The sequence below is a fragment of the Arachis stenosperma genome, chromosome 4 (genome assembly GCF_014773155.1).
Source record: "Arachis stenosperma cultivar V10309 chromosome 4, arast.V10309.gnm1.PFL2, whole genome shotgun sequence".
NCBI classification, from domain to species: domain Eukaryota; kingdom Viridiplantae; phylum Streptophyta; class Magnoliopsida; order Fabales; family Fabaceae; genus Arachis; species Arachis stenosperma.
The window spans coordinates 77,928,749-77,941,376 of NC_080380.1; positions in this window are offsets into that span (position 1 = coordinate 77,928,749).

Genomic DNA, 12,628 nt, shown 5'->3' on the forward strand with positions numbered 1-12,628 from the left:
TGCATTTTATTGCTTTCTTTTATTTCTTTTGCCATTTATGTTTCTGCCATTTATAATTCTACACACACAACTTATTCTGTTGAGCTTGACTAATTCACTAATTGATTAAAATTGCTCAAATCTACCAATCTCTGTGGATACGATCCCACTCTACTGTGGGTTAATACTTGACGATAATTTTGGTGCGCTTGCCAATAGCAAATTCATTAATATTATTGGGGAAGGGTAGTGAATTCAGCCCATCAAGCTTCTTTCTGCCATGTCCAGTATCACTTAAAAAACAGAAATTTTATATTCAACAATTAAAGGATCACCCGGTCATGGACTTTCAAAGGAATAGACTCCTCAGGCCATCGAGATGCTAAAAACTCTTCGTGAACTTTTGAAGCATACTATTGATGAGTGATTCAATTGAGATAATTTAAATTCCAACTTTTCTGATATCCTAAGTTTTTCTTTCGAATATCAGGTTTCTCTCACCTTCTCTAAAGTGGTAAAACAATTCGAGAAGGTCGCTAACAATTTCTCACAACAATCTTGATGATATCACAAAGAACATGGCAGAAATCAAAATAGAAGGTTCACAACTAAAAACTTCTTATTCCTTGATAGAAAAAAGTTACAAGAAATACGAATTTAATATCACTGCTAATGCTACCAGTTTTCAAGTAGAACTAGCTCGAGGTAGGGAAGAATTCGAAAAAAAAACTCGCCAAAATTCGAAAAAAAACTATGTTGGAAGGCCCTTACTTAAAAGTTGAAAAGAGGAAAAAGAATTTGTTTTGAGAGCTGTATGAAATAGAAAACAGTCTGGCTGACATTAATAAAAAATATGAGAAATTGAAAGTAGAACAAGAGGAAGAAATTAGCACCTATAGTTCTTTTGACGAAGAAAGGGTTTGTCTTCGATGTGAGTTGGAAGAACTACTAGTACCCTACATTTGAAGGCTTGGGATGCTAAGTAATTTTGTGATTAATTTGTTCATGCTTGCTTTAAATTTTGGCTCTAAACTCTTACCTTTGAGTTAATTAAATCCTATTTTATAAACATCAATACTATTTTAAGTATATTTTCATTGATATATTTAACCTCCACTTAAGTATCTATTTGTTTAAATTGATACGTATTTTCTGAATACCATTTGATCACTTAAAAGATTTCTTTCCAATTAGAGGACGATTTGTAAAAACTTTTTCTTTTATAGATCGATCGTAAAAACGAGCTATAAGCTCTTTCTTCACTGGTGTGATTTTTTATATTTAGTTTGTCTATTATTTATTTTTATCTTTTTTTTTATGTATTTTTTGATTGATTTTTTCATTATTATTTATTTTTGTTTTACTTTTGTGATTTTGTTAATTTCTTAATTAACTTTATATTTGTTGAAGTTTATTTATTTTCTCATATTTTTAAATTATTTTTGTTTATCGTTGTTTTGTCTTATGAATTTTAATTAGAAACTTTTGTACTATATTTTGTATTTTATATTATAGTTTATATCTAAAACCGTCAATATTTGCCGAATGATTATTCATTAATATTTGTCGGTATGTGATTTTTTTTAATAATGTTTTAATAGTATCCAGTTGTTTGGGTCATATTTGATTTCTGAGGCTTAATGTCTATGATAAAAAAGTATATTTTGATTATATGCTGATTTACTGTATATTGTTTAGGGCTTGATCTATTATTTTTTAGGTAAATACTGTTGCTGTAGGATTAAATTTTTATAATTTGTTAATTTTTATGGTAGTTCTTTTTTACAATGTTAAACCTAATATACATATCTTTAATCTATGAATATATAATTAATATTAGATATTTTTTTAGATTAAGTTATAATTAATAGATTTTTGAGTTTTCCTTTATATTAATATTTGATCGGTAAATTTTTTATTCATCTATACCGTGCGTTCACGGGTCATTAAACTAGTATTATACACATCTTCCTCTAGCACTCTACTGGTCACTCAATCTCACAACGACCAAACATATATACAACGAACCATTGTAATTTTGATTCAAAGAGCACAAATAATATATTATATTACATGGCTCATCATCAATATATAATATTCAAACCACAGAGGACACATACTCACGTAGCTACTTCGTGGGACACAAGTTCAATCCATGCAAATTATTTAGTTATACAGGAAAAGTATCACTATGTAACGCACACATACACACTCAGTGATATCTATCTGCCACCACCTTGCAGAGGAGTTGATCCTTTTAAGCCATGGCCTTTATAACGTTTAGGAGGTTCAGTACCGGTCAAAGAGCTTTTACCATAATAGCTGACGTCATCACCTTTAATAGGAGGACCGTCTATAGGGCCTTTACCACCACCACCTTTAACAGGAGGGACATCAATAGGTCCTTTACCACCATAACCGCCATAATCGCCATAACCTCCATCACCACCGTCACCGGGATAACCTCCATCAGGTGGACCTTTAATAGGAACGTTACCACCGTCACCCGGATAACCTCCATCAGGAGGACCCTTAATGGGAACGTTACCACCGTCACCGGGATAACCTCCATCAGGAGGACCCTTAATAGGAACGTCACCACCGTCACCCGGATAACCTCCATCAGGAGGACCCTTAATAGGAGGACCAACAATAGGGCCTTTACCACCGTCACCACCATAACCTCCATCACCACCTTTAACAGGAGGGACGTCAATAGGGCCTTTACCACCGTAACCTCCGTCACCACCTTTAACAGGAGGGCCATCTATGGGACCTTTACCACCGCCTTTTGGAGGCCCATACCCACCGAAAGGGCCTGGGCCGTAGCCTCCATCACCTTTAAAAGGTGGAATGTCTAAAGGAGGGCCGGCGAGGTTGTCATGATTGTGCGGAAACCAAGGGGGAAAGTGACCGAACCAAAAAGGATGAAAATATGGGGGGAAAAAGAACCAGTGTTGAGGTCCATAGAGAAGATCATTGTGGTGATCTTTCTCAGCCTCTGTTCTAGGGATACTACCTCTTCCTGCAGCTTCAACACCGTTGTTCAGATTTGCCAACACATAGAGAGATAAAATTAGCAAAGCACTAGTGGTTTCGGACATAGTGAAATAATTTTGGTGCATTTGCATGAAGAGAAGTAGTTCAATTTATAGAGCCAGAAGTCAGTGTGTTGGGACCCTTTTGATTACCTGAGATGGGAAGTTAATTAAATTGATCTTTACGTGAGGGGATTGTTTTTCGACGAGTTTTAAGGTTAGTGGGTAGGTTGTTTTAAATGCTACTAACGGGAAATGATATAATTTTTGTTGTGTACAAGGATGAGCTGTTAGCCATGAGAAATGCTAGAGGTATTTTTTTCAATGTTAGAAATGGAATTTAAATTTGAAATTTTTAGGGAGAAGAGCAGACTATATTATTTGAATGATAGTTTGTTGATAAAAAATACTAAAAATAGTATCATAAAAATTTATGTTTTTTATTATTATATTTATTCATTAATTTATTTTTTTAGTTTAATAAATTAACAACAAATTTCACTCCATACTTTTAAATGAGTGTTTAAACAGATTAATTAATAAACTAATCACTAAATTAACTTAAATTTATTCGTAACGATAAATAAAAATTACGTTTCTCATGTATTTTTGCATAATAAAATTATTTTATACACTTTTAACATATAAAATAATTATATATTTAATTAATTTAATATATAATTAAAGTTTAGATAAAAATAACTTTTTAAAACACGGATTAACAATATGTTTTATAGTTTATAAGAATAAAAATAATACAATAAGTTGATTTTTTTATAATTTAAAATATGATACTCTATATTTATTCAAATAAAATATGTAGTGGTTAGATTTATAAAAAATGTTAGAAGATCAAATTTTTTTATTAATATAATATTAACTAATATTTTTAGTTAAATATTTTATTTTTATGCGATTAGATATTAAAATATATTATTTAGAAAATTTAAAATTTAATACTAGGATACAGTATATAGTGTTGATTAAGTGTTAGTAAAAAATAATACTTATACAATAAAATTTTTATACAATAAATTATCAAAAAGATATTTATTCTTTAATATCTAAAGGTGTTTACCTCAATACGATAATAAATTCATAGCATCGATACGATAAAAATATGAATAATTAATAAAATAACATGTAGATCATATTATTCGTGTTAGTATTTATTTTTTTTAAATACATATCATTTTGATACTTTTACTAAAATACCTTTGTAATTTAATAATAATAAAAAACTCAACCAACTTTAATTTTATAATTTTAAATTTTAAATAATTAAAAAATAAAACAAAAACACATTTAATTATTCATCCACACTAAACCAAATTGTTTTAATCTTGTAGCTACTCTCCATACACTATAGCAAAACAGAGAAATGGCGGCGGTTATAATCGCCGCTATCGTCGAATCCCGATGGTGATCAAAGCGCGATCAGGTCAACCGTCGGCACATACAGCAGCGGCAACGATTTTGAAGAATCGCTAGAATAACCGTTACTAGAGTCACTCGATAAATCGCGGAGGTTTAAAACTACCACTATGTGCTTGAAGTAAGCTAGGCAGGTGTATGGTGGCGGTTTAGCAACCGCCGTCTGTTATAATTTTCGTGGCGTTTTTAAACCACCGTGAAATACTACAACAATATAGACTATTTTTTAGGATTATTATGTGTAAAAATAAATTAAAATTCGTTAAAAAAACAAATTTTGATACTATTTTAATTATAAAAATATGTTAATAAAAGTTTTGTCAAAAATAGTATTTTTGACATATAAGTAATTGTAAAAAAAGTTTAAATCTTATTTTGATAAATATTGGCAGTCAAAAATAAATTGTTAGAAAAATTTTAGAATATATTTTTTGTGATACTTATTAATCGTCAAAAATACTATTTATTTTGATACTTAATGACCATAAAAAATTCTCAACAAAAATTTTTAACAAAGAATGAGATGAGATCTTGAAATTGAAGAATAAACTGAGATTTTGAAGATGAAGAATGAGTAATATGATCCTAAATTGAGAGTAGTGTGATGCCAAAATTGACGGAGCTCAACGAAGAAAAAGAATAATGGAGTAAGTTGAAAACAAATAAGTGTCAAAATTGAGGAGTAATTTTTTACAATCAAATTATTCATTAAAAAACATAGAAAATTTGACATTTGTGATATTTGTCAAAAATATATACTAATTTTTACACTTAACTATGGCCGTTAAAAAAATCATGTTAAAATAGCTCTTTTTTCTTGTAGTGAAACCTACAGCCAGTTTTTTTTAAACAAACAAATTTATATATAAACTACTTACTAATGCTTCGATCCTAATAAAAAATAACAACTACGATATTAAAATCTACAACTCAAAATAAAATAGAAAAATCTACCAAAAATATATGAACATTACATTTCAAAATATAATATATATTTAATAATTCTTACATAATCATAAATCCAACACAATTAATGTTTAACACCTATATTTACATATCAAAGTAAATTCAAATAACGCAATCCTAAAATTGAATTAGAAAAGAGTTTTGCTTCTAATATTTAACTATGCTAAAAGCCTAAAATAAACAATCACTTCAATCATAAAACTTTACAACCACCAAATTTAGCTTCTTCTACAAGGTGCACCATCAAGTGAACCATAACTGTGAAGATTGAAGGAGGGAATAACATTTCCATGTGGCATAACGTGAGGACAATTTGGTCTTGCAGCTTTTCCAAACATGGAACACTTAACGCTTTGCCACATAATTGTCTAAAGAATGAACACATCTCAATTAGCACTGCAGTGACCTCATCAGGCAACCCTGTTTGCATGGCTAAAGGTAATAATTGCTCCATAAGTATATGACAATCATGACTTTTTAGCATCCGACTCAACTTAAAGAGAATCTCGGTCATTGCACCTTGATATGTTGCTTGCATAATCATCAGAAACAGTGATGTTTTTCAAAGTTGACAAGAATCTTTTACCCAAATTGTTTAGAGTATAAATTGTCGATGGACACTTTCCATTTTCCTTCGGCCACAGATCATGCTTTATACCCATTTTTTGAGGGTCTCTTCGAGCATTGAGATGATCTTTTGACTTCGAATTATCATTTAACAAAGTATATATTACGTTGTCACATATATTTTTCTCAATATGCATCATATCGAGATTGTGACGTAGCAAACTAGACTTCAAATATGGCAACTCGAAAAAAATGCTCTTCTTTTTCCATTGTTGAGTTCCACCTCCTTCAACAGGTCCACCAATGCTTAATTTTTTACCACTTCTTCCTATTTCTTCTCTTCGGCCAAAGGTGACATTAATATTCTCAACTTGTGAAAGGATTTCATTGCTAGATAATGCTCTTGATGGAAGCCTTGTTTCTTGTTTTCCATTAAATCGAATGGTATTTAATCTAAACTTGTGTCTTTGATCAAGCGCACTACAAGAAAAAGCAATATTTGTAACAAAAAAAATTGTTACAAAAAACTGGAATTTTGAAACAAAAAGAATTTGTAACAAAACAAAGGCTGTTGCAGTATGTCCCGTTACAAAAAGTTTTTGTAACAAAAAACGAAACTGTTACAATTTAAAGTAATACTTTGTAACAAAATTTTTTATACAAAAATCGAAATTCGTTACAAAAGTAATAACAAATTTTTATCTTCAAAATATTTTTGGTGACAATATATTTTTTCCTATCATAAAATTTTGTTACAAAATATAACTTGATTTTGTAACATTTTGTTTTCTTTAGTTACAAATGCACAATATTTTGTAATAATTTTTTTAATACAAATTAAATACATAATTTATCAAATTATTTTTTTAATTAATTGATATATTAACTACTTTATTGAGCAAGTCAACATTTATATAATATGTAAAAACATAGATAATTCAAACATGCTTCATTTAACTAAAATTTATTTTAAAACAAAATAACATTAATGTCTACATTGATTAGTTCTACAAGTTATATTTTTTACACAAATTCAACCAAAAGATAAAAGTCTAACATAGATTAGTGTCTCTATGAATAAAAATATTCTTCAATCCTTTAGTTAGTATGTTGTCACCATATTAGCACCCCTGTAAATGAGAAAAACCGAAACAAAAAATTAGAAACAACATATAACACCAATTACAATTTTTTCTATTAACTTTTATTCAAAATTTTTAAAAAAATTTTGGCAAAATCTCCCCTAAAATTTGGATATTTCCACCATCTACAGTTCCATTAATAAGAACCAATTCATTACTTATTTCTCAGCCAATACACAACCAAAGTTATCAAACTAAATAATAGAACATTTGTCATTTATCAATCATGACACAAGTAAAATGTAATAAATAGATCCATATACAATTAAACTATACTAATAATATTAATCATCTTTGAATATGCATTAAAACAATAAGCAACTTTTGAATCAGGTTAAGATTCTATGTGAATGTAATTCAACCCATACCTAATAGGACTGTATAGAAAAACTCACAAAAAATAAACAAAAATAGAAAGTGAATATCTCAATCACAGTACAATTTAACAATGAAGATTATTTATCAAAACTGGGTCAAAAGTCAAAACCAACTATAATGTACGTAAATCAAATAGAAACAGAATTATAAAAAAAATAACAACCACGATAACTCATACTCTGAAATAAGTGATAGAGTGAAATACAACTATACAGTACCTCATATAGTAAGGATATTGCTGAACTTATTGCTTTAACCTTTGGAGGTTCTAAAGCCTGATAATGGAAGTTATTTAAAAGAACTGTCCCGATAACCTATTTGGAGAGCAATTTTTAAGTAAAAAAATATAGTTGTTTACCTTGGACAAAAATGGCTCAATATGACCAAGAGACAGTAACTTAATCTGCAAACACAGTTCAACTAATGGCATCTGAAGCATCTCTGGAACCTTGATAAGAATAATATAACAGGAGCAGGTATTAGTGGAGAAGGATGGAACGAAAATACAAAACATAGTGCTAAGGTACCATTTTGAGCATTTTCAATGCATACTTGATAAGGACGCATGAGTTTTTCAAACTTGTGACGAGTGTACAAGCAAAAGCAAGTTCCAGGTTTAACACGTTCAGCTCTGCCACAGCGCTGCCTTGAATTTGCTTGAGATATCCAATCTTCAACCATGCTAGACAATTTCTATAACAACCACAAAACAGTAATAGTGAAACAGATTTAAACAAATTCCGGCAGCATTTTAGCAGCAATTTAGCATATTTTTCGAATTCACTCAATCAAATCAATATCCATATGAATACAATAATAGTTAACCGAAATTCACATATTCATCCATATGAAATAAGCAACAAAAAACTTGAGTGCACAATCTAAATTCATCATCATCATTGCACAAACTAAGTTCACATAACAGCAGCAGTTCACAATTCGATTCAGAAAAGAAGAAAATCATTATCATCAAATCACAGATTCACAAAAATTTAAACAACATTCTTGATCATTCAACAAAAAATTCACAAAAATTTATTCCAAACACATTCAAAACAGCAAAACTTTTCTAGACCGAATTTCTCTACAAACTATGTTCAGCCTACCTAGCAACCTAGAATCCACTACAACATGCATATCTAACTAAGTCTAACTAAGCAAAATTAACAGAATTAAATGAACTTAACAGAATTGAAAGAAAACTGTAGTAAATGACTTGTGAATGTAGAAGCAAAACAGGGGAAAGGGGATGGGAAGAAATGGTGGTGAGGCAGCAGCATCGACTGCGGATGACTCCCTTCCTTTCTGCAAACAACAGCAACAGAAGCTTCGCTGGCGGTTATTGTGGCTCGACGGTGGTGACGCAGATGACTCCCTTCCTTTCCCATCGTTCTTCCTCTTCTCCTCTACTCAGATTAGCATCGACGGCAGTGAGGGAAACTTTGATGGCATCAACTGTGACGGAGGCAGCAGCGGCATGAACGGTGATGGTGGGAAGCTGTGCTCCATGAATAGTGACGGTTCGAGCTTGATTGAAGGCAGAACGGCGATGGCAAGGCACAAACGGCGGAAACTGTGGCAGCAACCCCTCCTTCGCGAGTTCTCCCTCTCTGTGCGAGCTCTCTCTTTTCGACGGCACAACGACGACTCTCTCCTCTGGGCTCAACAGTTTGGTGGCAGCAGAACGGTCTGGGTGCGGCGGCAACAAGCCAGCAACGCTCTTCTCTTCTCCTCCATCGTTGATCTCTGCGTGGGTGTGTTTGTTGTGAAGTGTGTGTGTTACTTCAAAGAGGGAGGGTTTGTGTGGTTGAAGGAGCTGGGTTAGGGGTAGGGGAAATTAGTTTTTTTTTTGTTTAATTTGGGAATTTTTGGATTTAGGGTTAGAAATTAAAGAGTTTTATAAAAGAATAAGGATAAATATGAATAGATATTTTGATAAAATTAGAAGGTAGGGTAATTTTAAAAATAAAAATATTTATGAACATTATTTATCAACATATTACTATGTTTAATTAATTATTTTTAATTTAATTTATAAAATAAAAATATAAATAACCAACTATAATAAATATTAGAAAAATATTAATTAATTTAACTCTAAATATTCATAAAACTAATTTAATTACTTTAGATTAATTTCTAAAAATAAAGAATTCAAATTAATAAAATAAACCATAATTTATTCATAATAGAAATTACTTAAATTAAACTATATAATTCTTCCATTACTAAATTTTAATCTCTATCGTGTAAAATATTAAATTATAATAAAATTATATAAGAATCTTGATTAATATAAAAATCAGCCGGACAAATGCTTTGCGACAAAAATTCATGTTTTTTGTGTCAAACAAATAACTTGTTACAAACAATATTAAATTTTGTGACAAATTAATTTTTTGCTACAAAATAATTAGAGTTTTTAAAACAAATGGATATTTTGTTACAAAATATTTTGAACTTTTGCAACAACTTCATCTTTTTGTTACAACATATTATTAAATTCTGCAACAAAATATCGATTCATCACAAAAGCTAATATAATTTGTAACAAAAAAAAATTTAGTCGTTACAAAATAACAAAATATTTTGTAACAAATTATATTGTTACAAAACATTATTATTATGTAACAATTACTAATTTCTGTTATAAAAAAGTTATTTTTTATAACAATTTTAAATTTGTTACAAAGTTTTTGTCACAAATGTTTCATTTTCTTGTTGTGAGGAAAATGACGATGACCCATAAAATAATACTTTTTGCTATGATTGAGACGATGAGGGATGTTATCGAAGTTGTAAGATGGGCAAGCAAGTCCTGTGTCTGTATTCCACCTAGAAAGGGTCCCTAACCCAGGAAAGTCACTTCTTGTTTTAAAGCATCATATGCATCGCAACCCTCATCTCGTAACTCTTTTAACTCTTTTATTAGAGGTTTCAAATAAACATATATGTTTTTTTCTGGCATTTTCTTGCTCGGAATGATCACTGGAATTATGAATGATGTCGATTTCATACATATCCATGGAGGAGTATTATACGAAATGAGAATGACAGACCAAATACTATGATCTGAACTCAAAGTTCCATGTGGATTGAAGCCATCGGTAGCTAATGCAAGACACACATTTCGTGGATCAGATACAAAGTTGGAGTGCTCCAAATCAAACCTTTTTCAGGCCTTAAAGTCTCTTGGATGTCTCATTGAGTTATCCTTATTCTCAACTATAGCATGCCATCACATATTAACAGCAGTCTTTGATGAGTAGAATAATCTTTTCAATCGAGATTTTAAAGGAAAGTAACAAAGAACTTTTGCCGGAAGCTTCTTTTTTTTTTGTTACCAATAATAATCGATGCCTCAATTGGACCTTTATTCTTATATATCTTCCATCTAGACTTATTACAAACCTTACATGTCTCCCTACTCTCATCTTCGCCCCAATACAACCTACAATTGTTTGGGAAAGCATGTATGTTTGTGCAATCTGATGAGCGGACAATTTGTATGCTTTTTGGCATTGTTTTTAGTATGTTTTTAGTATCTTTTAGTTAGTTTTTAGTATATTTTTATTAGTTTTTAATTAAAATTCACTTTTCTGGACTTTACTATGAGTTTGTGTGTTTTTCTGTGATTTCAGGTATTTTCTGACTGAAATTGAGGGTCCTGAGCAAAAATCTGATCCAGAGACTGAAAAGGACTGCAGATGCTGTTGGATTCTGACCTCCCTGCACTCGAAGCGGATTTTCTGAAGCTACAGAAGCCCAATTGGCGCGCTCTCAACGGCATTGGAAAGTAGACATCCAGGGCTTTCCAGCAATATATAATAGTCCATACTTTGTCCAAGATTTGATGGCCCAAACCCGCGTAGCAATCCGGCCTCAGAAATTCCAGCGTTAAACGCCGGAACTGGAATAAAAGTTGGAGTTAAACGCCCAAACTGGCATGAAAACTGGCGTTTAACTCCAGAAAAGGTCTCTACATGAATTTCCTTGATTGCTCAGCCCAAGCACACACCAAGTGGGCCCAAGAAGTGGATTTTTCTGTCATTTACTCATTTCTGTAAAACTTAGGATACTAGTTTACTACTTATAGGACCTTTTGACATTGTAATCAGAACCTTATGACCTCATAACATTTTGTACACGTTTCTTCCACAGTATGAGCCTCTAAACCCCATGGTTGGGGGTGAGGAGCTCTGCTGTGTCTTGATGGATTAATGCAATTACTACTGTTTCTTATTCAATCATGCTTGCTTCCATTCTAAGATAACACTTGTTCTTAATCCGGATGAATGTGATGATCCGTGACAATCATCATCATTCTCAACCATGAACATGTGCCTGACAACCACCTCTGTTCTATCTTAGATTGAGTAGTTATCTCTTGGATTCTTCTGAGTCTTCGTGGTATAGGCAGGACCTGATGGCAGCATTCAAGAGAATCCGGAAGGTCTAAACCTTGTCTGTGGTATTCTGAGTAGGATTCAATGATTGAATGACTGTGACGTGCTTCAAACCTGTAACCTACTGGGCGTTAGTGACAGACGCAAAAGAGTTATTCCGGTAGGGGAGGGAACCAAACCGGTGATTGGCGGCACTGTGACAGAGTGCTTTGCATTAGCTTTCACTGCGCGGATGGGAGGTAGCTGCTGACAACAGTGAGACCCTACACGAGCTTGCCATGGAAGGAGACATGCGTGTTTGATGAAGAGGACAGTAGGAAAGCAGAGATTCGGAAGATGGAGCATCTCCAAACCTCAACCCATTCTCCATTACTGCGGTACAAGTAACTATTTCATGTTCTTTTGCTTTTCACAATCAATCCTGATAATTTCTGATCTCCTGACTAAGATTTACAAGATAACCATAGCTTGCTTCAAGCCGACAATCTCCGTGGGATCGACCCTTGCTCACGCAAGGTATTACTTGGACGACCCAGTGCACTTGCTGGTTAGTTGTGCGGGATTGCAAAAGTGTTATTGCAATTTCGTGCACCAAGTTTTTGGCGCCGTTGCCGGGGATTGTTCGAGTTTGGACAACTGACGGTTTATTTTGTTGCTTAGATTAGGACTGTTTTCTTTTTGTTGGTTTAGAGTATTTTAGTTGAGTCTAGTTCATATT